This window comes from Protopterus annectens, chromosome 13.part0 (genome assembly GCF_019279795.1).
Source record: "Protopterus annectens isolate FY-2018-M chromosome 13.part0, PAN1.0, whole genome shotgun sequence".
NCBI classification, from domain to species: Eukaryota; Metazoa; Chordata; order Ceratodontiformes; family Protopteridae; genus Protopterus; species Protopterus annectens.
This window is the reverse complement of record NC_056747.1, coordinates 625,056,058-625,083,828: the sequence shown is the minus strand read 5'-3', so window position 1 is coordinate 625,083,828 and position 27,771 is coordinate 625,056,058. Positions and strand designations below refer to the sequence as shown.

Below are 27,771 nucleotides of genomic sequence, written 5' to 3'. Positions count from 1 at the left end.
TTGTATTGTGACAGAGTCACTTATTTAGTGCTCTAAGTGTAGAGGTAGGTGAACTTTACAAAGAAGATGCTATATTTACAGATGACACTTGTGTATATCTTACTTTGTAAAGACAGATATGGTCTGTTAGGCTTTAATTTGATAAGACAGTTGTAGAAAATGCTTTAAAAAGTAGAAGTCAGAAATCAGTATGGTATAGCAGCTAGAGTGTTGGGCTTTGAAAATGGAAATACAAATTTAAATCTTCTTAGCTGCCATTAATTCCATTAATTACTTTCTGACTTCAGCAAGTCTCAGAGTTTTTTTTTTGGAGCCCATGTCCCCTATCACCAAGACAAACCAAATAAATTAGAAGCAGTTCAGTCTCCTTTCCATAATTTGTAGCAGTATGGTGGTTTTTAAAATACAAGTAAGACAAGGAGTTAGTAATTATTTGTACAATTCCTTAGTATGTGACCACAAGCACAAATGCAGAGAAAAATGGATTTCCAAGTTAGTAAACATGAGTGCAGAAATTCTACTTTGTGTGAGCAGCAAGAGGTCAGCAGGGTAAAACAATAGTCCAAATGCATAGAAGATGTAGAGACATCAGATTAAGCAGAAATAGACCAGAGGTCTGAATGAAGAGATGAAATCAAGCAGCAAGAAAAGACAAGTAGTACTGCTGGAATGGATCTTGGTGATTACCTTCACATGTGAACTCTTTTTTTCATAAAATCCCATGGAGATGACCCTTTTATATTGACTGTATTTTATATATCATGTTGAAGGGTAGGTTAAAAAATAAAAAAAAAAAAAAACAAAGCCCAGTGCTTTTTAAAATGTATAAAAAAGAAACCTGGACTTGGGAAAGAAAATTAGATCTGATATGGTGCCATATATTGGCAATGGAAAAAGACAAACTAATCAATACAAAAATGAGCTCCAAAGATATTTGAAGAAAAAATTAGATAAAATGTACTTGGGTATAGAAAAATTCACAATATGAAAGTAAGAAAACAAAGAAGGAATTTAGAAAAGAGGCTTAGTAAGATGGAAGTTAAACAAATAGAAACTGAAGTTATGCTTTATCTGCAAAGTGAATGATTTATTGCAGAAAACCCAACACAGGCAATTTTGCATTATGATGGAACAATGGGTCCACAGATTAAGGAGCAGCAGGTGGAGTGGGAGGCATCTGAAGAATGTTTGCCATATAGTGATACTCTGGAGCCTTCTGTAGGAGACTGGCATGGAAGTCCAGTTGTAGTTGCATAGCAAGGGAAGGAGCAGGAAGCAGTGATAACTGATGCAGGTAATATTGCTGAGTGATGGGACAGTGGGGTCCCATATGAAGGAGCAACAGATGAAGCAGAAGCCGGGTGCATCTGAAGAGGATATGTTACAAGATGATGATCTGGAACTTTCTCTAGAAAACTCACAGGAAGCAGAGAGCAAAGCAGATGCTGTCAGTCCAGAAGAAAAAAATATAAGGGAAGTCCTACTTAATTTAATACATATGGATAGGTATATTATGATAGATGAAATAAATAGATTACAGAAAATAAATAAGAACCAAATTGTTTGAAGACTGGTAAAACAGATGATCACAGTAATCAAGAATATTAAGAGAAATTCTTGTGACATAGCAGAAATAAATGGGAAATATTACTGTTTAGCTAAACTAATAACTGATAAAGTGCTACCACAGAAATGTAGAGAAAACAAAGGAATGGAACAAGTAAAATGCCACCATGGAAGCTTCTAACAGAGAAAGCTATAAAGCAGTTAAGACAAGCTGGACCACTGTTAGAAAAATATAGAAAAAGGAACAGATCGTGAAAATGCATAGAAAGAACTGGTAAAAGCAGTGCATGGTATTAAAACAGACTAAGATGTATTACAAATTGCTGCCAAAAATAAACTAAAAATATCAGTGCAGGCAGAAAACCATAGAAAGTATGCAGATAAATATAAAGGAAAAGTACAAAATAAGCAAGTCATTGTTGACCCAAAAATATTTTATAGAAAACTGGGAAACAAAGTAAAAGCAATAGAAACAATTAAAAAAAAAAACAAAAAAAAGTAGTAGTATGCACTTTTTGAAAAAATGTTTATGAAGACCCTGTTGAATATAACAAAGATGCTGAATGGCTATAAGAATTAAAACAAAGGAGCTGTAAGGAGGATATGAAATGGGATGAAGTAACGACCAAAGAAATTAAGACAAAAGTTAACAAAAGCTCCTAAATGGAAGATCCAAGGTCCAGATGCAGAACCTAACTTCTGGCTAAAAGTATTAACATCTTTACACAAAGACTTAGTGCTGAGTAAGAATTACTTACATGTGCCTCCCAAACAGACACCAGCCTGGTTAGCAACAGGAAAAATTATATGGCAAGCCATCCTAAGAACTGTAGACCAATGTCTTACTGTCCAACAATATACAAATTATATACTGGAATTGATGCAAACATAGCCCTTCAGCCCTTTAGAAAAATTTAATCATGGCAATAGAAGAAAAGGGTAACAAAAGGGAGTCATATGGAACAAAGTTCATTGTTACTAAATAAAGGCATAACAAGAGTGGGGATGAATCTGAGTATGGCATGGATAGAGTAAGCATAGCATTTGACAGCATCCCATGTTCATGAATAAAGGAATGCTTAGAGATTAATACGATACACCCTGCATTGATCAGTTACATCACAATGATCACGAAACAGTGGCAAGTCACTTTGTAGTTGAGCTGTGACAAAGGACAGATTATTATCCCAGGGGGAAAAAAAAATCAAAGAGCGATAGTCCAGGATGAGTTATTTGTCATCACTGCTGTTTTTCTTGCCCTTAACCCACTAATGTGTTTACTTAAACAGGTTCAGATATGGTTACAATTTGAATTCAGAAACTAGCCATGTTGACAGACTTCTAAACTACTTTTTATTACTTTTTATGAATGACTTAAAACTGTATAGTTCATCAGATGAGGAGTCGAAAGTAAAACTACAAATGGTTACAACTTTCACAGATGATGTAAGATAATATTTGGTCTTGATAAATGCAAAAGCAGCATTTCAAAAATGGAAAGCTGCAGCACCAAGACCATATCAATCTGGGACAGGAATGTGACATAAAGGAACTTGAACAGGAGGGAGTAAATAAATATTTGGGACTAGATTAAGTATCGGTAATAAAACATAACACAATTTGCTCTTCCTATTTTGACATACAGTTTTGAGGAGATTGACTCAAGCCAAAAAAGTACTGGATCAAAAAAAAATAATAATTGTGCTAATCAAATGATATACAAAAATCAGTGTATACCACCATTATATATTCATGACTCTGAAGGAGGCATGGGCCTTCTTGAAATTCATTACCTGTTTAGATCTGCTGTCGTGGGACTGCATACATATGTGCTGACCTCATCATATCCAAACATAATAAAAGTTTTAAAACATGAGGAGAAGAAATCTAAAGTTACATCTTTGTGTAGTTTAGTAGAAGCATTTTGGTATCAAATGGGAATGGAAATCAAATCAGAAGTAGACAAAAATCAGACAGCAACTGTATGTGTTAAAAAACAAAAAGAAAGAATATAAAGAAAGGGATTAGATAAGAAGGAAAAAAATGGAAAAATCTACAAATATAGTGACAAGTACAGAGATCTCCTGGGGCAACCTCATGTTGACCAAGATTTGACACAGGATTGGTTAAGGAGAGGTGAACTGAAGTCAAAAGATGAAAGGCTAATAATGGCGACATAGGATAGTGGACTACATACACATGGGTTTACAAAATCCTTTGAAAAAATGGGAAAACAGACAAATGAAGGTTCTGTAAAACAGAACTAGAAACAGTTATACATCTTGTTGCCGGGTGTGATACACTCATGGTAGACAGCCTGTATACTGAAAGGCATAATAATGTGGGAAAACTCTTGCATTGGGGATTGTGCAAGTAGTGAAATATAGAAGTAGCTGAGAAGCATTGGAAACATTAACCACAAAGCTTTATAGAGAAGGATGAGGTTTATAGTATATGGAGTCATCCACTACCAACAGTTCTAAAAACAGATATGGTAGTCCATGACAAAAGTAGCATTGATCTTTGAAATGGCTGTACCCAGTGTTTACTGTGGCCTACATACAGAGAGACAAAAAGTCGCAAAACACCAGGATTTGCAAGCAGAAATGAGAGCAATGTGGGAGAATACCCAGACAATTCCAGGTCTAAAAAAAAAGAATTTACAGTCGTACTTATATGCTACCAGTACACGCAACCCTGTATGAATTGCAGGAGGATGCAATTGTGGGCACATTGCATGTGCTGAGAAGTACACTGGTGGCTAACATCAAAGACTGAAGCAATACTATCTCATTAACTCTAATCATACCCTGACTTAGGAATGGCGTCCATTCCTGTCATGAAAACCCAAAATATTTGGTGAAATTGAACTGGGAGAGTCCATTTAAAGTGCAGCATAAAGAAATACTATTTTGTAAGGTAAGCACTGAGACATACTATTTCCAGCAGGAGTTGTAAGAGAATACTGTAGGCATTTCTGAAGTGCTTAAATAGAAAGAACCTTTTTTTTTAATACAGGAAAGGATATATTCTTGATATTTCCAATTTTCATAATTAATTCATCCAAGCCTATATCTCCTTTTTTCAAACCCATAGCTCATTATGGCATCTAGACCTTTTTTTGGGTCTGGCTTCTTTAACTTAGTGACTTGCCAACTAATAATAAGCATTATTAGTAGATGAAAGGAGTCACCAATAATAAACATCATTAGAAGATGAGTGGAGATATTAACAAAATGACACCACAGTTGTTAATCTAGGATTTCCAGCAGCAGAGAAATTAATCACTGTCACTTTATGTTCATATTTTCATACCTAATGCCCTGTATGATATTGAGATGTATGTTGTGGTATGCCATTGTGGGAGACAGGAAAATTCATTCTCCGTCGCCTTTTATATCACCCTGTACCTGAGATATTACTAGTTGTTTGCTAGTAATTATGAAAACAAGTAATATTTCCTTACATAATTAATACTTCAAAAACCAAGCGACTTACAGACTGTTGCACAACATCAGGTGAAACCATACACATTTTTTGAAGAAAACTCTTTGAAATGCACACTACAGATACTGTTCAAGATGTGCAACTTTGTGTTATTTATATTGATAATTATACAATTAAGCATACATGTCATATTTCTGTAAATATCTCAAACATGCACTCATAGAGGAATTTCTTGATGTTAAGTTGTCTCTCTCACCTTCATTCTTGATGGTCCGACTTGGCCATTTTCTAAAGCTCGAGAGCTACTTACTGGCTTGAGGCCTCCCTATATCCCACAATGCCTGGCGCCAGACCCCCAGATCTCGTTTGCCACTTCAGCTATGAGGTTCCACTTTACTGGCCCAGGTCGTATTCATCTTTTGTAATATTAGTAGTTAAACTTTTAGTGTATATTTTTCAAGTTGTTTTTGGTAAATCAGAGTAGTACTGTAGACTAGTCTTAGTTTTCCCTGTGTTTTTCTACCCTTAGGAAACTCGTTTTTACTTAGAGAGTTTCTCCCCTTCCCCCTATCTCCCTAAGTAGGCCGTTTTAGTTAGAGGCTATTCCCTTCCCTTTTAAATTGTTCCGGTAGGAAGTAGTGTTTAGCCTTTGTAGTCTAAGTCATAGTATCTTAGTTTTGTTAGTATTGTTTCCTTTAAATTTTTTGTGTGAAGGAGTGGGACTAGTGTGTGTGTGTGAGTGCGTGTGTTTTTGCACTAGTCTAACATTTATCCATCGGTATTCCTTTTTTCTTTAACATGTCAAAGGATACCAAGGTATCAGGGTTCAAGAAGTGTGACTCGTGCTGTCAAAAAATGTCTCTGACAGACGGTCACACTTGTTGTGTTTATTGTTTGGGTGCCCTACACCTGCAGGACTCTTGCTCGGTATGTCATGCCTTTAGTCCAAGAGTCCTGCAGGAGAGTAGGAACAAGTTAAATCTGAAGTAGGCAGACTTCATTCGTCTGCAACCTGTGGGTATCGGATCCGACCTCGGATCCGAGCCGGCAATTCAAAAGCTTAGGCTCCGAGCTCCTAGCTCCTCCCTCTTACCCATAACCCCTTGCCAAGCCCTGACTGACCTCAGATTTCGTTTGCCGCTTTTCAAGTAGCTACGGATTCTAGAGCTCCTGGCGTTTGTTGAAGATAAGATAAGAATTTTTGACAGAAAAAGTTTTAAAAATCTCTATTTTTGTTGTTGATATAGTTAGTGTTGAGTGTGTTTAGGCTTTCCTCTCTCTTTATTTAATAATTCTCGGCTTTTTCGTAGTTTGTTTGTGTGTGTGTTGTGTTAGGCCTTAGGGTTGTGATGTCTGAAGCCCATAAGGCTGTTTTCTCGAAATGTACCGAGTGTGGCCATAAGCTGTCCCCAGCGGATGGCCACACTGCGCAAGTCATCTTGGGGGTTGAACACCTGTCATCTGGTTGTACCATTTGTGCAGGGTTCAACCCCCGGGCTTTGAGGGAGCGGAGGTCGAAGCTGGTGCTAGCGGGTCTTTTACCTCCAGATACCGCTTCGGCCTCTGCCCCTTCCACTCAGCAACCTGTTGCTGTGGGTTCTCCCCCTCCGGCTGGGACTCAACCTCCCTCTAAGTTGCCGGAGGGGAAGGAATCCTCTAGGGAGAGAGAGAAGAAGGAGAGGCACAGGAGAAGCACCAGCGGAGAGCAAGCTTCCAGTTCGGCTACTCCATCTAAGCGGGCCTCCCTGTGCCTTCTAGCTTTCCTCCTCCTCGGCTCCACTCCCTCGGTTCTCTCCTGGACCCGAGGAGGAGGAGGCTAGCCCTTCTAGGAGGTCTCCGAGGCTCTCTAGGTCCGCCGGTGGCCTCCACCAGGTCAACTTTTTCCATGAGTGAAGCTGATATGGACCGGATGATGAGGAAATTCATCCAGGCCCAAATGCAAATGGGAGTGCTCCTAGCCCCCCCCCATCCGGGAGGGGCTTCGACCCCTTTTTTCGCCCCCTTGGCTCCTTCTCCGACCCATACCACGGGTTCGGAGCTGTCGGCGCCGGGCAGACTTGGATCCGGGGGTGGGTCGGATCTGATGGGTCGGCGCACCTCGGATCCGTCCCATCCCTTGAGTGCTTCGGGCACTTCGGACCCGACCTCTCGGAGCCGAGGGCCGAGCCTTGGATCCGAGGGAGCTGGTGTGTCTTCGGCTCCGTCCAGGTCGGAGCACACGGTCTCGGATCCGGCGGTTTCGGCTCCGACTCCGATCCGTGCGTCGGATCCGAGTGGGGGTCGGCTCTCGGGGTTTAGAGAAGCTGGCTCCCCCTTGGCTTTCGACGTAGTGGAAAGGGCACTGTTGAGGACATCCGACCCCGGTCCCTGCCACGGCTCCATCCCGCACTCCCTTGCAGTTGGGCCAGGCCCCCACCAGCCGGTCCCAGGGACAGCCCGCCTCGATGTCCCAAGTGGTTCCCTTGGAACATCCAACTGCTGAAGAGTACTCCTCGGACACCCCCCCGATGAAGTACCTCGGAAGCGTAAGTGCAAAAGGAGGCACATGGACTCCCGAGTCCGTTACTGAAGACACAGACTTGGATGAAGGGAAGGCTCCCTAGGTCACCCCTGAGGACGTCTCATTTGGAGCAATCATGGAGATCTTAAGCATCAGGGGGTCTGCCCCAAGGCTTCCTCGGACGAGTCTGTGTTCTTGGAGGCATTCGAGGCGGGCCCTTCTACCTCTTGGGTGTCCCCTCCTGCTGACCCCTGGTGGATCTTATTTCCATCAGGGCGTGGAAGGATCCGGACACCATTGAGCCTATCCTAGCGCCCGGACGCATTCTTTCCTCCCGGACCGCACTCACTGGAGCAAGGGCCCCAGTAGATGCCATGATGATGGCTGCAGCCACGAAGAGGGAATTGGCCCAGGAGAGTCCCTCCATGCATCCTCCGGGCAAGGAGTCCCGCCGATGGATCGCATTGGGAAGCGAGTTTTAGTTCAGCAACCTTCTCCTTGAGAGCGCTGGACTACATGGCACATGTCATTAGGATGCAGCGGGATCTCATTAAAGAATACGCTGCATCTCCCCGAGTCCATGTCGAGTGAGGATAAACAGGTATACTCCACCGAATGGCCACTCTCAGATCAGTTTCCAATACATCTATGCGGCTGCTTTCTCATGCTACTGAGGGAGCCGCTAGAGCCAGCGGAGCAGGCCTAGTCATGAGGCGACAGGCCTGGCACCGCCATTGTGATTTTGCAGAGCCCTTCAAGGCGACCTTCGAATGCCCCTTCGATGGTTCTGCCTTGTTTGGCAAGACTGTTCGAGACATTAGTCCAGAGCGAAAAGGACGGAAGACGCTGTCTGCCGTCGGAGTCCGCTTCTCAGCTCCCCAGAGGTCCTTCTCTAAGAACCAAAAGGGACAGAAGAAGATGTGGTTCCGAAGTCGCAGCAGTCCCAACCTGCTCCGGATAACCAGTCCTTCCGTGGCAGAGGAGGACGGGAGGTCGTCGTGCTAGAGGCAGGGGGGCTCCTGGCAACTTTGGGTCCAGAGAACCTTTCTCTGATAGACCCACGCAGCAGCCCTGAAGGGTTGCCCGGCTGTCCGTCTCTGGAGGCAGTCGGGGCGGTTTCGAGGCACCTGACTTCTTGGGAGTCCATAACAACAGACAGTTGGGTGCTTCGTGTCATATCCAGAGGATATTCAATTTCCCTATTCAAGGTTCCCAAATCTCGCAGCCTCCCAGATGTTCCACCCGACCAAGGCGGCAGCTGTCAAATCGAACAGCTGCTAGAAAAAGAGCTATCCAGTCGTCCCCGAGATCAAACCGATTAGGGTTTTACTCCAGGTTCTTTTGGTGCCAAAGAAAACGGGGACCTAAGACCAATCTTAGACCTTTCCCAGCTGAACCTGTCAGTAACCAAGCAAAAGTTCCGGATGGTCACCCTGCAATCTATACTTCCCTCTTGAGGGAGAACGACTGGATGTGCTCCATCGACCTCAAGGACGCTACTACCACATTCGGATGGACAGACGATCCAGGAGGTTTCTTCGCTTCGGCTGGGAGCCAGTCATTATCAGTTCAGGGTCCTCCCCTTTGGTCTCACCTCAGCCCCCAGGGTGTTCACCAAGGTGCTAGCGGTGGTAGCGGCCCACCTGAGGCTCCAGGGATTACAGGTCTTTCCGCATCTGGACGACTGGCTCCTGACGGCATCATCAAGGCATCTTCTGTGCTCAGCCAGGGATTACTTTCTTCAACTAGCACCAAGGCTGGGCATCACGATCAACTGGGAGAAATCTTTACTGCACCCCACACAAGTTATAGATTTCATAGGAGGAAGACTAAACACCAGATCAATGCGAGCCTTCCTCACTCCAGACCGAATTGCCAACCTGAAGTGTCATGTGACAGCGATCCTGCAACCATCTCCAACTGCAGCTTCGGTCCTGAGGGCCCTAGGTTCTATGGCGGCAGCTATTCCGCTTCTCATTCATGCTCGTTTACGCATGCGGGTTCTTCAATGGACCCTTCAGGTTCAGTGGTCCCCTCTTTGTTCCTCTCTCAATGCTCCGATTGCGGTCAGCAAGGTGCAGGGACTCCCTTCTTTGGTGGCTTCTTTCTCCGAGGCCCCTGGCAGGAAGACCTTTTTGTGCTGCATTTCCCCGAGCCACAGTGACCACGGATGCTTCTTGCCTCGGGTGGGGGGGGCATTCTGCGGGAAAGATTGTCCAAGGCACGTGGAATCCCACAGAGACGTCATTGCATATAAATGTCCTGGAAATGAGGGCGGTGCTCCTAGCGTTGCAAGCACTTCACCACGTTCTTCCTTCAGGGACTATTGCGATTCAGACAGACAACATGTCGGTAGTCTGGTATATCAACAAACAGGGAGGAACCAGGTCTTACCCCCTTTGTCGAGAGGCCATGAGAGTCTGGGAATGGGCAATTTCCACCAAACGCTTTCTGGTAGCAACGCACATTTCGAAAGTGCAACATCCTTGCGGACAAGCTCAGTCGCACCATCCTTTCTCCACACGAGTGGTCTCTCAATCCTCAAGTAGCGAAGAAGATTTTTGCCGCCTGGGGCAACGCTGTTGCGATCTTTTTTCCTCTCCTCAAACGCCAAATGCGACAATTTCTTCGCTCTGCTTCCCCCACCAGGGGAGTTCCCGAGAGATGCTCTGGTGCATGCTTGGCCTCCCGGTCTCCTTTATGCCTACCCTCCACTTCCTCTGATGCAGAGGCTTCTGCAGAAAGCCAACAGTTTGGGGAGCAGAATGATTCTCATTGCCCCGTTCTGGCCTCGACAACCTTGGTTCCCCTTCATATGGTCTCACAAAATCAATCCACCCTGGATTCTGGACCCAATTTCGGATCTCATCTCCCACCCTCTGGGAATGTCGGTTCCCAATCTGCGCACCCTGAAGTTGACAGCTTGGCTGCTCCAGTTCCATCCTTAATTAGGACTCCCGGTATCTCATCACCGGTCAAGGCCATTTTAGTGGCAGCTCATAAACCTTCCACCAGGCAGGTTTATCGGAGTAAATGGAAGAGATTCTCTATTTGGGCGGTACAGAGAACTTTGGATCCTTTCTCGGCACCTATGTCAGCGGTGCTGGATTTTCTAACAGACCTCTTTCATCAAGGGGCTAGTTCTTCCACGATTAAGGTACAATTGGCAGCTATCTCGCATTATCACATTGGTCATGACACAGCTCCCCTTATGACGGCGAAATTATGCAAAACATTTCTCAAAGGGGTTTTTTTGTTGAGGCCTCCAGTCAAGGAGGTTGTACCACCTTGGGACTTGTCTTTAGTTCTGCAAGCCCTTACTGCTCCTCCCTTCGAGCCTGCAGCTTCTACTGATTTAAAGTACCTTTCCTGGAAGACTGCCTTCCTGGTAGCTATCACTTCAGCCAGAAGAGTGTCTGAGCTTCAGGCTCTATGCGTCAAGCCGCCTTACCTTTCTTTCTTCCCTGATAGGGTGTGCCTCAGGACCAATCCTTCTTTTCTTCCGAAGGTCTCTTCTGAATCCAATATTAACCAGTCAATTAATTTACCTGTGTTTTTTCCCAAGTATTCAAACAAAGGAGAATACAAATTGCATTCCTTGGATGTTCATAGACAATTACGTTTTTATATTCACAGAACAGCTGGTCACAGGAAATCAGATCAGCTGTTCGTCTCCTTTGCTAAATTTGCTCTGGGTAAAGCAGTATCTAAAGTCACACTGTCTAAGTGGATTGCTAATTGTATTCTGCAGGCATATGACACTTCAGGTAGACCTGCTCCTCAGAGGGTTACGGCTCATTCTACTAGGGCAGTTTCCACGTCAGCCTTTAAGTCCCGTGTATCATTGGATGATATCTGCGGCAGCTACTTGGGCCTCGCCTCATACTTTTATTTCTCATTATAAGGTGGATGTTGTTTCTAGAGGAAGAGCATCCTTTGGCTCAGCGGTGCTCAAACATCCTTCCATGACGCCACCCAAGATTCAGGTAGCTAGGGACTCTGTCCCACAGGTTGCAGACGAATGAAGTCTGCCTACTTCAGATTTAGAAGTTATGTACTCACCATAACGTTCCATCTGAGTAGGTGACTTCATTCGATGCAACTATCCTCCATCCCCTGACCTTTATAGAGCGAGTATTTATGCTGTTTTAGTGTACTGTTGTCAGTATTTTGAGGCAAACTCAATCTGAGGTCAGTCAGGGCTTGGCAAGGGGTTATGGGTAAGAGGGAGGAGCTAGGAGCTCGGAGCCTAAGCTTTTGAATTGCCGGCTCGGATCCGAGGTCGGATCCGATACCCACAGGTTGCATCCGAATGAAGTCACCTACTCAGATGGAACGTTATGGTGAGTACATAACTTCTAATTCTCAGGGGGTTACTAAAACCCGAGGGGTCTCCGGCGAAGTCTCAGCCAGCGAAAACCCCTAAGCCCACCAAGCCATCGGCTCCCAGTACAGAGCCGTCGACAGGTGGAGCGTCTGCTTCTATTTCGGTTCTGGCCAGAGCCGAAGTATCTAAATCTTTCTCGGCTCCGACCTTGGTGTCGGAGCCATCAGGGAGCCATAAGCGATCCAGGTCGCCATCTCTAGAGTCGATTCGCTTGGCTCTGGGCTCACCTTTGCTACAGTCTGAAAGGAGCCATCAGTCCCACTCTTCTCGGTCCTTGAGGTTATCCGATCATGACTTGGAGAGAGTGGTTAGTACACTCCTCAAATCGCAGGCCCTGGCCCAAATGTTAACTAGCCCTCCTCATCAGGCTGTGGCTGTTCCTGTTTCTGAAGTAGTTCCTCCTCTGACTCCTCCTGTCAGTTCGGAGCCAGAGCTTGTTGGGGCTCGGATCCTTGAAACGGTGCTGATACTTCCCCTTTCGGCTCCTTCGTTGGCTCCGATTTCTTCAATGGTGCCATCTTTGGAGGGATCTGGGTGCCAAGACTACCTCGTCAGCTCCGAGTTGGCGAGTGGCATCAGACCCTTGTCTGACCTCGTTCTCCCTCTTGGAGCCTCGGCGCAGGTAAGCTCGGCTCCTACATCAGCCTCGGAGCTGTCACTTTCGGTGCTGGAGAGGATTCCTGTCTCTTTGGAGCGGGGGCCCTCTTTCTTCTCTGCCGAACAGGGGTGCCTTCGAGGTCATGAGGAGTGTGCTGACTTCTGAGTCTGCACCTCGATCAGCCCCTTCAGCTCCTCCCCCCAGGGTGCCTGCTTCGGTCTCTGCCCCTCCTCGAGACCCCAAGCGAGGGGATCAAACGCTCCAGGTCACCCCACTGGGTGTGTCTTCCTCTTCCGAGGCCTCCCCTGAGATTTCAGAGGAGCCCCCTCGAAAGAGGAAATGTAAGAGAAAACATGTTGACTCCCCAGAGTCTGTCATGTCAGATACTGACTTGGAGGATTCGGAAGGGTCCCCAAGATCCCCCTCTGAAGATGTCTCTTTCTCAGACATCCTTGAGATCCTTAAGCAGAGGGGGAAATGGTCTGCCCTTAACCCTTCTGAGGACGAGTCGGTATACTTGGATGCGTTTGGTTTTCACCCCTCCATCTCCTGGGTGTCTCCACCTCTCGATCCATTAATGGAAGTGGTGGCTCGAAAGGCGTGGTCAGCTCCGGACACACTGGAACCAACCCCCCGCAGGCCCACCAAGTTTATTACGGCCCCTCAAGATAAACAGTTTTTGACAAAGGGTGTCCCCATTGATGCCATGGTGGTAGCAGCTGCCACAAAAAAGGAGTTGGCTGACACTTCTCTACCTGTCCATCCCCCTAATAAAGAGTCTAGGATGATGGATAGATACGGGAAGCGGATGTTTTCCTCAGCGACCTTCTCCATGCATTCGCTGAATTATTTGTGCCACTTCACCCATCTTCAGAGGGATCTCCTCAAAGAGCTAGGAGATACCATGCAAGATCCATCAGCTGCGGGGGCTCAAGACAAGATAAACTCCCAGCTGGCGACTCTTAATTCTATCGTTAACTCCTCCATGCGGCACATTTCGTATGCGGCTGATGGAGCGAGTAGAGACGCAGGCACAGGCGTGGCTTTGAGAAAACATGCCTGGATGCGGTTATGTAACTTCACTGATCCCTTCAAGGTGTCTTTCACCAACACCCCCTTTGATGGTTCGGCTCTGTTTGGACCTCAGGTGAAAGATACACTTACCAGGTGTAAGCAGGAAGGCAAGACTCTCTCTGCCGTGGGAGTCCGTTTTTCCACTCCCTCTAGACCATACCCTAAGGGTCAGAAGAGTGGAAAGATGTGGTTCCTGAAACCACAGGGAGCCGTGCCTGACACACGTGGCGAGTTTCCCTCCAGAGGCAGAGGAGGGATCAACAATAGACGCCGCCCGCAGGGCAGAGGGGGTCCGCAGAATCAGGGCAGCAGAGAATCTTTCTCTGACAAGCCCTTCCAGCACCCCTGAGGGGCTGCCCGGCTGTCCGCCTTCGGAGGCAGTCGAGGGAAGATTGTCTCTGTACTCGGAAGCCTGGCATCTCATCACTCGAGACAGATGGGTACAGTCTGTCATATCCGGAGGTTACAAAATCCAGTTTGTCCACACCCCCTTAAGATCAAACAGCCCCATCCCAGATGTTCCACCCAGTCTAAGGGAACAAGCCGTACAAGGAATTTCAAGACTGCTAAAAAAACGGGCCATCCAACAAGTCCCAGCAGACCAGCAAGGATCTGGAATTTACTCAAAGTTCTTTTTGGTACCAAAAAAGACAGGGGACTGGAAACCCATTTTGGATCTCAGCAGACTAAACAAGTCTGTTCAAAGAACGAAGTTCCGGATGGTCACGCTTCAGTCCATTCTACCCTTTTTGGGTCAGGACAATTGGATGTGCTCCATAGATCTTCAGGATGCGTACTACCACATCAAAATGGACAGGCATTCCAGAAGGTTTCTCCGCTTCCGGCTGGGAGCCAGTCATTACCAGTTCAGAGCCCTGCCCTTTGGTCTCACCACAGCCCCCAGGGTGTTCACCAAATGCATGGCAGTGGTTACCGCTCACCTGAGATGGCAAGGATTCCAGGTGTTTCCATATCTAGACTGGCTCCTTACTGCTACCACCAGACATCAATTGCTGAGAGCCAGGAATTATGCCATCCAAACATGCTCCAACCTAGGTATCTCAATAAATTTTGAAAAGTCTGCATTGTCGCCTTGTCAGTCTTTAATCTTTATAGGCGCAAGATTAAATACGAAAGATCTGTCTGCAAGACATCCAGTAGACAGAGTGGCAGACATTCGTCGACATGTACAGGTATTATTAGGATGCAGAAAGATTCAGGCCAGATTCATCCTAAAAACCTTGGGTCTCATGGCAGCAGCGATCTTATTAATTCCCCTGGCTCGTTTTCACATGAGAATTCTCCAGTGGATGCTTTTCACCAATGGTCCTTTCAACAACTTATAATCACACAGTCATGCAAAGACCACTTTGACTTGGTGGATGGTCTCTCAATCAGTACCCCAGGGCAGACCATTTGTCCTTCCTCCTCCAGTTGCCACGGTGACCACGGATGCCTCCCTGACTGGGTGGGGAGGCATTTTCAGGGCAGGACTGTCCAGGGCACCTGGCAACCCCACGAGTACCACTTGCACATAAATGTCTTGGAGATGAGGGCGGTGCTTTTAGTGTTGCAAGCTTTTCAGAACTCTCTACCCACTGGGCCCATTGCAATTCAGACAGACAATATGTCTGTAGTGTGGTACATCAACAAGCAGGGCAGAACCAAGTCATATCCCTTATGTCGAGAAGCGCTCAGACTATGGCAGTGGGCAATCTCCTCTCAATGGTTTCTGACAGCAACGCACATCCCTGGGAAGTCCAACGTCATAGCGGACAGGCTAAGCAGAGCTATTCTCATGCCTCACGAGTGGTCTCTCAACCAGACGGTAGCGGACAAAATCTTCCGCAAATGGGGTCAGCCTTGCTGCGACCTTTTCGCAACTTCTCTCAACAGCAAGTGCAACAGTTTCTTCACTCTCTTCCCTCTTCCCAGACACTCCCCTTTCCACTAATTCCCAAACTAATTCAGAAAGCTACCGTGCTGGGTTGCAGGATGATCATCATTTCCCCCTACTGGCCTCGACAAATCTGGTTCCCTTTCCTGCATCATCACCTTCTAGAGCAGCCTTGGAATCTGGACCCATTTCCGGACCTCCTGATCCATTAGTCGGGCAGGCTGCATACATCTCTTCAGTCTCTCAACCTCACTGCTTGGTTGCTCTACTTCCAACCTTAGCCAGGCTTCCCAGTATTTCCAGTTCAGTGTGTGAGATTATCCTTTCTTTGCACAAACCTACAACCAGGAAGACTTATGCTAGTAAGTGGAAACGTTTCTCTTTCTGGGCAGAGGCTATAAATATAGATCCCTTCACGGCCCCTGTCCATAACGTTCTGGACTTTTTAGCAGAACTTTTTCAAACAGGCACCTCTTCGGCCATCATTAAAGTTCAATTAGCGGCAATCTCTAATTTCCATACGGGCCTGTCAGAAACCAGCATCATGTCCCATAAGCTTTGCAAAGCCTTTCTGAAAGGAACAATCTTGCTCAGGCCTCCAGTGAGAGATCCCCCGCCTCCGTGGGACTTGCATTTGATCCTAGCTTCCTTGATACTGTCTCCCTTTGAACCAGCAGCTTCCTGTTCCTTGAAATTGCTTACTTGGAAAACCCTTTTTTGGTGGCCATTACTTCAGCGAGGAGAGTTTCTGAACTTCAAGCCCTTTGTGTTCGTCCTCCTTACCTAGTTTTCCATAAGGATAGAGTTTCACTCAGGACTAATCCTTCATTCCTTCCTAAAGTCCCCTCCAAAAATAATTTGAATCAATCCATCGATCTGCCAGTCTTTTTTCCAAATTATTCCAACAAAGCTGAACGCAAATTACACCAGTTGGACATTCATAGGCAATTACATTTCTATTTGCATAGGAGTGAGCAAATAAGGAAATCAGACCAGCTCTTCCTGTCCTATGCGGAGGGTAAGCAGGGTCGACCAGTGTCTAAAGTAACCTTATCCAGGTGGTTGTCCTCTATTATTACCCTTGTTTATCAGTTGAGGAATAAAGAACTCCCTGCTAAACCTAAAGGCCACTCTACTATGGCTTTAGCTACGTCAATAGCTTTTCAATCAAGACTACCTACGGAAGCCCTTTGTGCGGCGGCCACATGGGCAACCCCTCATACCTTCATTTCACATTATAAATTGGATCTGGCCTCTAGGAGCAGAGCTGATTTTGGTTCCACTGTGCTCAAGAGTCTGTTCCAATGAGCCACCCAGGACTAAGGTGCTAGGGACGCTGTCCCAACCAGCAAGAATGAAGGCGAGAGAGACAACTTAACATTAAGAAGTTGTGTACCTACCATAATGTTCCATGTTAGTTGTCTTCTTCTCGCCTTCTTTCTTGCGTCCCACCCTCCATCCCCCTAGCCTAGATGGACCGAGAAGAGTCCTCCTGCGAGTCCTGTCACTGGCTGAGTCTTTATCGTTTTATGTCCTCTACCTTTTTCTTCAGCCCTGCAGCTGAAGTCTTGCTATTGGGACAGTTGTCCTCTTGTATTATTATGGTGCTAGGTCTTCCAAACGAGATCTGGGGGTCTGGCGCCAGGCATTGTGGGATATAGGGAGGCCTCGAGCCAGTAAGTAGCTCTCGAGCTTTAGAAAATGGCCGAGTCGGAGCCGAAGGTCGGCTCCGAACCCAACCAGCAAGAAAGAAGGCGAGTAGAAGACAACTAACATGGAACGTTATGGTAGGTACATAACTTCTTATTATATGAAAGCTCATGTCTGGCTAACAAAAATATTCTAATAATACATGTCTAGGCTGTATAGTTTCCAAGCTATGACTATTTGTGAAAATATAGCAAACATGTAATTTGAGGTTTGTGTATATTGTCCAAAACAAAAAATAAAATTTCTTCAGCACTAAGATACTCCGCCAAAAACAAAGCAACAGTCCAGACAAACAGTAAGGCAGAGAACTCCACGTAAAGCCAATAAAATATTTATTTGATAAAATCACAAATGAAGTATGAGTGCTTTCAGGCTATATGCCCTTCATCAGATAAAACAAAGAAGTGAATACTCCACATTTAAAATATTAAACATCCTATCACAACTCAGTATTTTACCCTCCTTTTTCTAAGGATGGGTTTTAAAGGCACAGTAGTATTAATGCCTGGATGCTTGTCTGCCCCTAATCTTACTATCCATCTTGTTTCCATACATTCAGTGTCATTGCTTAAATTACCACCTCTAGCACTAGGGTTAATGACCTGTATCACCATAAATAAAAAGGAATGTGTATCATTGTCTTTTATATGTTGTGCACAAAAACCTTGTCAAAGGGCAGGTAAGCAGGATATTAAGAATTTGTAGTAATGAAAGCAGGTTCCATGAAGAAGTGGACCAATTCCAGGATCATTTACTCAGAAGAGGTTATAAATATTAGAAAATAGCACCATTAATAGCTACTGGTAAATCTAAACAAAATAGTACAGCTAGACCATGGTTGCATATAAATACCACTGATGTCCTAGATAAACATGAAGTATCGCAAATAAAGAAAAAAGATGCTAAAGAAAGAGTTAATATTGTTTTAACATATAGCAGTGATGTAGACAGTATTTGTGGCATCATTAGACGTCATTGACAAATATTACACACAGATCCTAAAATCAAAGAGGTTATAGGGAGTATCCCCAGTTTTGTAGTTAGAAAGAACAAGAGTTTAAAAGATTTACTCTGTAAAGAGCCTATGATTAACACTAAGTGTTGTTAAAACTAATAAGAAAGGCACACATCCATGCCATCACTGTAAAGCTTGTCAATTTATTTCTCAGACTGAGGTTTTTGTGCATCCTAGGACTAAGAAAAAATACATATTTAATGGTTATGCTGATTGTACAACACGTAATTTAGTATATATAGCAGTATGTCAAACTTGCGATACATATTACGTTGGGAAAACTAATAATATGTTAAAGACTAGGATATTTCAACACTTATCAGATATCAAACATGCTAATGAACACAATGCGTTGGCACAACATATAAAAGACAGTGATACACATTAATTTTTATTCATGGTGATACAGGTTATTAACCCTAGTGCTAGAGGTGGTAATTTAAGCAATGGCACTGAATGTATGTAAATAAGATGGATAGTAAGATTAGGGGCAGACAAGCATCCAGCATTAATACTACTCTGCCTTTAAAACCCATCCTTAGAAAAAGGAGGGTAAAATACTGAGTTGTGATAGGATGTTTGATATTTTAAATGTGGAGTATTCCGTTCTTTGTTTTACCAGGTTTGTGTATATTCTGATATATTATAGTATTTATTGAAAGACTATGAATCCACTGACTATTAAAACTGTAAAGAATCCTGACTAGTAACATTGCTATTTGTACTGTTTTAATACGTTTTATTCACAAAATATTTACGTTTGTTTATCTTATGCTTTTTAAGTTTATTTTTAAGAAAATGCTCTGGAATGCAAGATGTGTATAGACTGCTAGAGATGTGACATTCCATACCACATAGGTGGTTATGAGTTGGGCAGAATCAGTGCTCACCATTTTATTTAATAAATGTAGCAGTTGAAATATGTTCAAAAGCAGTCGAAAAGGAATAAATTTGGTGACAGCAGAGCTCAGTTTCGTCTTCATCTCAGTTCATGTATCAAATCATGATCACTACATGTTTTTTCCATGTGTTCTCTATATTTGTAATGGAGTTGGGAACTTTTTGCTCTTTTCTACTGATCTCATTCCTTGTATTCAGTATTTTACTATTTTCCTTGTTATTTCCCGTTGGTGTTTCTTGTCTCTTTGGGTTTGCATGTCCATGTTAGCTCTCTTCCAGTTTGCTTCTATGAAAGTATTAATATATTTTATTTTTATTTATTTCTTAAGCTGGAGTACTTGTTTGGCTTTCTTGCTGTCCTTTGTCTACATTTGATTTTGAATTGAAGTTTTTCATTTAAGGTTTGGTTACTTCTATTTTTCTTTTTCTTTTATTACATTTGTTTTAAGTTTTTTTGTTCTTTTGGAGTTTAAAGAGGTCTTGGCTAGGTTCAGTTAGAAAACTTAGAAAATAATTCCTTTCCAGACAGTGAATAACATCTGTTAATTAGCGGGAGGGGCTGAGAAATAGCATTCCTCATTTAAGTAGCAATATTTGGAAGCATCTTTATTTAGTTGGAGTACTTGTTTGGCTTGCTTGCTGTTCTTCGGATTATTGCTAATCTTTGTCTAAATTTGATTTTTCACACCAACCCAATTGTTGTACTTTTAAACTTGGTGGCTTTTGAGCTGCCCACCCCTACTATAAATCAAATTTTGGGCACTTCTCCCAGTCCCATCTAATCAGCTAACTGTACTGAGAACAGAGATCAGCTGGGGCAGACCCAGCCACTTAATCTCTTAAACTTTAATTATCTTCTGTTTCCTCCCTTCCCAGTTACTTGAAAAATGCACTTTATTCAGCTGCCTTTACTGTATCTGTGGTTCTTCCTACTTTATTTTGCTTTTTGTTGGTTGTTCTTAAAGTGTTCAGTTGCATTTGTTGTGCTCCATTTATTACTGCTTGTTAGTGACCTGATTACATTGTAACTGTTATTCTAAGCCTCTTTGTTCTGATTTAAGCAGTTGAGCTTCAAACCAGTTATTTTACATAAGGAAGGTTTGCAGTCTACATTCTTGTAGCAGTAGAGGTAGCATTCTTCTAAGTTGGGAATTCATGGTTGAAGGCTCATTGTGTCTTCTATTCTAAAAGTAATTTTGTTCTGATTTAAGCAGTTGGGCTCCAAACCAGTTATTTTACATAAGGAAGGTTTGCCCTCTACATGCTTGTGGCAGGACAGGTAGCTTACATCCTTCTAAGTTGGGATTTGCTGGTTGAAGTTTCATTTTGTCGGCTGTTCTAAAAGTGTCTTAGTTCTGGTTTAAACACTTGGGCTTCAGGCCATTTTTTTCATCAAGAAAATTTGTGGCTTACTTTCTTGTAGGAGGAGAGGGTAGCCTCTCCCCTTCTGAACTGGGAATTGCTGGTGAAGGCTTATTGTGGTTGTTATTCTAAGTGTCTTTATTCTGATTTAAGCATATGGGATTCAGACCAGCTATTTTATGTTAGGAAGGTTTGCAGTATAAACTCTTGTGGCAGGAGGGGATAGCCTATACCCTTCTGAGCTGGGAATTGCTAGTTGAAGGCTTATTGTGTCTTGTCTTAGTTGTGGTTTAAGCACTTTGGCTTCAAACCAGTTATTTTACATCAAGAAGGTTTGTGGTCTGCACAGTTTACTGGAGCTGCTCAGAGTTTGGTATTCTTAGCCAGAGGTCTGGAGTGCATCTGAACAGAAATCCAAGGCATCCACTGAAATCTTCCAAAAGTAAGTATAATTTAAGCCTGTGTTGCACTTTGTGAACTGTATTTTATTGAACTGCCGCTTCATTTTTAATGTTTTTACTGTTGTTACTGCTTGATTCAGCACTTTGTATCATTGCTGCTTCTGCCTTAAATAGCATAGGCTAGATTCAGACTTGCTGAGTCTATATTGATTGGTATCACTTGAGCACCAAAACCAGCCATCTTACATTGAGGGCCTCCCTGCACCCTTGTGGCAGATGTGTGTACCTCATGACCCGTCTGTGTTGGGATTGCTGGAATAATAGAAGAAAAAAAGACAGGCCAGCAGAAAAAGCAGGAATGATGCAGAGTCAAAAATACAATATATAAAGGTTTATTTGTAAACCCAAATAACCACAGACCGGTTTCGGCAGAATATGCCTTCCTCAGTGTGTTACAGACGAATAAACAGAGGATGAAAAATACATATGCATATAATATAGTATGAATTGACCAATGAGCATAAAAACTGCCCTGTCATTCATTAATATTCATGAATAAGAGTAGGGACACCAAAAACAGTGCAATTCAAAAATTGCTGGAATAATACTCTGTGTGGATTTCCTGTTGGCAGTTTGTGTTAAAACTGTTTGCATTTGTTTGTATTTAAGCCTTGCACTTGCATGGGTTTGCACTTAGTTTGAAGGAGCTGCTCAGAGTTTGGCATTTTTAGCCAGAGGTCTGGAGTGCATCTGAACAGAAATCCAAAGCATTCACTGAAATCTTTTAAAAATAAGTATAATTTAAGCTTGTATTGCACTTTGTAAACTGTATTTTATTAATTTTTACTGTTTTTTGCGCTATGCTTCCTTTTGCACTCTGTGTCATTGCTACTTCTGCCTTGAATAGCATAGCGTAGATTCAGACTCCCTAAATCTGACTTTTTGGTATCACTTGAACCCTAAAACCAGCCTTCTTTCATTAAGAGGTCCTCCCTGCACCCTTGTGGCAGAAGTATGTAGTTCAGGACCCATCTGAATTGGGGATTGCTGGAATGGTGCTTTCCTTTTGGTAGTTTGTGTTAAAACTGTTAAGACTTCCTTGTATTTAAGCCTTGCATTTGTGCGTAGCTGCGCATTGTGCAATGGGGGTTAGCAGTGCCCTGCATAGACACAAATGCCTAGATACAACTCAGCTGCACACCTCTCACTGCAGGCAATTCAGCTGGGCATTGAGCAGCATTGCCACAATTTTAAATCCCTAATCCTTTATAGATTAAATCCCCTTGCTAACCATAGAGCAAAAGCTAATCTAACTTGTCTACCCCCTAACAGTACTTGGTTTAACCTGCTACAATGGATAGTCAGTTTTACAGAATTTCTCCTACCAACCTGATTGACATGGGCATCCTAGGGAATGTATTGATTACCTTATGTATACTGACAGTCATTTGTTCCTACAGCCAACAAATACAGTATGTGAGAGATGTAACTATACTATGAAACTGGAACTGATCCTCTCACGTAACAATAAACAAGACATCAAACAGGTTGTCAGCAGACCCACCTCTCCTCACACACAAGATAAGTCATGACACATAAATCCACATATGTGGAGGTACTCACTAAGCGCCTACCAAAAGACCAGAGACCTCCCAAGAGCAAACAACTCGCACATTCTAGAGCATAACCAAAATCTACTATGCATAACAACACACATACCAGTGTCTCAGCGAATAAACACCTAAGGCAGAAAACCTCAAAACCAAATATCCTGGTCATGACACACACAGATGTCTGCACCAGGCTGGACAAGGATAAGGTCACAGTCAGATGACTGTGAGGTGCCAGGATCTGTTAAATCATGCATGCACTCAAGTCACTCAACAAGAATAACCGTTATGACTCTCTCATAGTACATGGGGTGAATTACTTCAGACATACCTCCCTGGACTATATGAAGAGAGACGTGACTGAACTTTCAGATGGTGTCCCAAGCAGGTATGTCCCTAGTCCCAAGCAGCATTCTACCTTCACCCAGGATGGTGTCACAATAGAAACAAAAAAAGTGATTGACTTCAACAGTTGGCTTAGCTTCTGGGGTCAATCCAGGGGGTTCCAGTATCTGTCAGCCTGGGAAGACATGGTCAACAGACCATGCTGCTCTCTCCTCTAGGCTTTTTGAATACAGGCAAGGACTCTTGCCTCTCCCATAGTGCCTTTTTAAAGCAATACCAAAACAACAAAACTTCTGTCATAAAAAAAATCCACTACAAACAAATTCAAGTTTATGCTGCTTAATTATATGAGCCTAAACAGGAAACTGCACTCCCTGGAAGCTCTCTTCACCTTGAAAGATGCTGACATTTGTGCAGTCACCCAGACTTGATTCAAGGCTGCAGAGAGCACCCCAGCCATGCAAGTCTACAATGCCTTCCACACGTTCAGACCTCAAAACTAGCGTGAAAGAATCAAAGGTGTATCCATCTTCATTAAATCCAAATACATCTCGAGACTAGTTAAACAGTATGACTCTCTTGAGCTACTCCAGATCCAAATAGCTATAGGTAAGACACCCTACCACATCATTGCTATCTACAGGTTAACCACCATGAACCATGAGAAGCACACCGCCTACCTGGACTGGATTGAGTCACTCACTGTACAGCCAAACACCTTGGTCATGGAAGATTTCAACTTTTCTTATGTTGAGTGGGTGATATATATGAGAACAAGCTCACGCACCATAAGGTTTCTGGACTTTGTTAATATAGATGCTCTAGAACAGTTAGTCTGCACCCCCACAAGCTGCACAAATGTTCTGGACTCGGTACTCACCAATATGGGGGGGGGGGGCAGTCGTTGCACTACTCCCCTGTGTTCTGCCCTTCCTGGTAAGGGCAGACCATAAATCTGTCTCATTTGAAGTAACGATCAGACCTGGCACCGCAACATGAGCAAAAGGAATGAGAAACTTCTCCAAAACAAACTATAGCCTATTAAGTGATAGTTTGAAAAGTTTCAGACCCCCTGCTAAAACAGCCAACAATGCCTCCTATGCAGAGGTGTATACAAACACCCCATATAACCACTTAAACAACTGTATTGACTCTGCTGTACCTGACAGGATCAAAACAAAGTCCTCCCGTAAAAGCAAACCACCCTGGTAGACAAACAGGTTATATTAGAAAAGAAAGAAACTGGCATCTAAGAGCAGAGAAAGAATACTCTCCACAGCTTGAACAAACAAATCAGATATCTGTTAACGTCCTCTAAAGGTAGTCATGAGACTAAATTAGCTTCCCTAGCTAAAGGCAATCATAAGGCATGTGAAGGTGTGAGGTATTGCCAGTTATGCCAAGAGAAGTATGGCAGTGGATGTGTAACATATGCCAGCATAGTTAGCTGGAATTTAGTAAAGAATTATGTTATTTGAATATCAAACTGATTTGTACAGATGCTTATGTTGAAAATGTATTTGTAAAGTTGCTTGTGTTAAAAATGTCTCAACAGTGTGTCCTACCGGACAGAGGAAGGAATATACATGCATGTAGCAACTGATGAAGTGTATGCATTGTAACTGTTGAATATATTGTAGCAGACGATACTGGAAGAGAAGAGGTTAATTACAGTCCAGTTGCAGCTAACATTGAAAAATGTTCTGAAGTTAAATTACTGGACCTAGGTCATAAACACATATCTTACAGTTTTCAATGCAGCCAGAGACAAAAAGTCTGTACTAGGAAGCTTTCTGTATTGCCTTTGGGGTGAATTAATTGCTGCCCTGGAAGGGTGGAGGTTTGAGATTGTTTTATGGCCTCCAGAAGTTGCAATAAATCTTTAGCAAACTCTGTGTGTGTGTGTGTGTGTGTGTGTGTGTGTGTGTGTGTGTGTGTGTGTGTGTGTGTGTGTGTGTGTGTGTGTGTGTTATTGACACACATGTGCTAAATCTTGGCAGTTTTTAGCAATGGGGGTAGCATGGGAACCAGAAGTCAGATGACCAGATGTATGTGATATCATTCTATATACTAGGACAAAAATTATGTTTAATACTAGATGAGACTGAAGTCTCATGGCACTCTGTTTTTGGAACCTGACAAGGAAGGACCCCTCACCTACTTCATCTTTCCTTGCTCTAGTAAGTGCACCAGGGAATAATAATTCTTTAGATCAGTTAGGAAAATGTAGTGAGATTAGTTAAGTACTGTTTTTCTGTATCTGTGTGAATATATTCATCTGTGTTATTTTAATATTTTCTATGATTATACTCTGGTGTTTATTATAAGTAGATATTTAGTATTTCCATGTTATTTTATTATTTATTATTAAATATATTTAAACTTTTCATTGTGGCTGGTCTTTTAGACAATATTTTAAACTTTGAGAGGACTTGCATCTATTTGGTGACACTGTGGCTACTCCTGAAAGCCTTACTGCATTGGCCAAACTAGGTAAGACTGCAATCCAAATTGTAGCTTGCTACAGATTCCCCCACCATGCCCCAAGATTCTCAGTATACCTTTCTAAACATACTGGAAAATATTAAGATACAACCAAACACCCTAATAGTGGGTGATTTCAACTACCCTGCCATTAACTGGGAAAACTACTCATGTACCAACACCTTTGCCCAATGGTTCTTGGAATTCGTAAATTCCAACGCCCTGGATCAACTAATCCTTAGTCCCACCAGGGGCTCCAATATTCTAGACCTGGTCATTGCCAACATGGGAAATCGATGCTCCACACCTATGGTCACCCCATCGTTGGCCAGGTCTGACCATAAACTAATCACCCTTGACATACACATCCCACCCCCACCCTCCAGTAAGGAAACCTCCATAAAAAAACTTCTCTAAAACCAACTTCATGTTACTCAAATAAGAAGTGACCAACTTCATGACACCAATGCAGACAGGAACTGAAAGTTCGACTGCTGAATCCTACACTAAGGCACTGTATGAGCACATCCACTCGTGCATGAATAGTGCCATCCCCAATAGAACCAAGACTCTGTCCATAAACAAACTTTACAGCAAAAGGAAGAAACTGTTGCATCAAAGAGGAAAATCCTAGGATGCAGAAAATTCCCTTACCAGCCTCAGTAAGAAGCTGAGATCCCTCATAAAATTCTCCAAAGCTAGTTATGAAAATAAAATTCCCAAAGATTCCAAAGACAACCACAAGGCATTCTATAGCTATGTCAAGAATCTAAATGGCAATGCTCAGATCTGCTCTGAGCTACAACAGAATGGCATTAAATATACTGATCCCAAGGATATTGCCAATATCCTGGCAGATAGATTCAGTGCCAGTGTCACCCCCTCTCACCCCCTCAATACCAAAAGATTGCCAAATTCTGGTAATAACTGCCACACAGGTAAAAAACGCATTCTCCAAAGCTACGAATACAGCATCCATGGGACCAGACATCCCAGGCTGTGTACTACATGAACTGGCGCCTCACCTAAGTGTCATGTTTAATCATAGCCTCACCTCAGCATTTGTACCCACTGAATGTCGCACAGCTACAGTTATCCCACTCCATAAGGGGGGATCCACCTTGGATCCCGGGAACTAATGCACCATCAGTCTGACGAGCCTTATCTGCAAGGTCATGGAACGTATTATCATGGAACTTATAAACAAAGACATTGGCAACCTTCAAACACTGGACCCCATGCAGTTTAAGTTCATGAAGGGCCGATCTTGACTCCTGAACCTGATTGACTTTTTCAAATCAGTCTCCAGAGCCGTGGACAAGGGTAAGGTGGTCCACACAGCCTATCTGGACCTTGCCAAGGCCTTCAACACCATCCCCCACTCTGGAATCATAGATAAACTTACTAAGCTGAGCATTAATCCCTACATCACTTGATGGGTTGCAAACTGGCTTATTGACAGTACCCACACTGTAAAGTAGCCGACTCCAGATCCAGCTCCAGACAAGTGACAGGTGGAGTACCTCAGGGTTCAGTCCTGGGACCGCTCTTGTTTGGCATCTACTTCTCTGAAGTACAGGCCAACACTAAGGGACTCTGGCTAACAAAGTTTGCAGCTGACTGCAAATGGGAGCCATTGCTGAATCCCCAACTGATGTGGATATTCTACAAAAGAGCCTTACAGAAATAGATGCTTGGTGCCAGAGCCATGGGCTCAAGCTCAATGCCAAGAAATGTATAGTTATCCCCTTTGGGAAAAAACATGTACCCGTGAATTACCACATAGGTGGCAATACACTAAACACTGAAAGTGTGGTAAGAGTCTTACGGACACAGGTGGACAGTGGTCTCAATTTCACCCAGTATAATTGGGTACCCTTGTAAGAGCCTTAGAGTAGCTGGCTTTGGAGTGTCTGTTGGCAGTGTAACTACCTTATAGTCTGGGCAGAAGGGAGCATAGCTAGTAAATCTGTGCCAGCCTTTCTCAGGTGTTTGTGTGTGAAAATCAAATCTCAAAGAGTGTGTGTCAGCTGCTTGGAACAGGGACATGAAGCAAAGCACTGGTTTCCCTGAAAAAATGATGGAGGACTTGGCTTTGTCACTCTGCTGAAGACTGAACTCTATAGCTTTGCCATTGGGGAATCTTATTGGGAATCTGGAGAGAGGGAAAACCAACCTGTTGTTATAGTCATAAATAAATAACATTAAGAATTTACCTTGTATGCCGTCAGTCAGGAACAACACTTCAGGAAGTGCAAACAGAAATTTTATTCTTACAGTGCTGGGAGTCAGTCTTCATAGCCCTTGATGAAGCATTCTCACTTTACATAGAAAAAAATGTATTTTTATACATTTTCTTATCTAACCTGGTCATGTAGCCTTATTACGTTAGTTATTCTGACAAATGAAAAACTTTGCTAATGTCCTCATCCCTCGTGATTTTCGCTTTGGACTTCACGCGAACACCATTCTATA

At 43.5% G+C, this 27,771-nt stretch overlaps 1 protein-coding gene across 2 annotated transcripts in view; it reads left to right on the top strand.

Annotated features, from left to right (window-relative positions):
* RPH3AL (rabphilin 3A like (without C2 domains)) overlaps nt 1-27,771 on the top strand; it is a 2,297,739-nt gene that overhangs the window by 557,948 nt on the left and 1,712,020 nt on the right. The gene's annotated exons all lie outside the window — the stretch shown is intronic.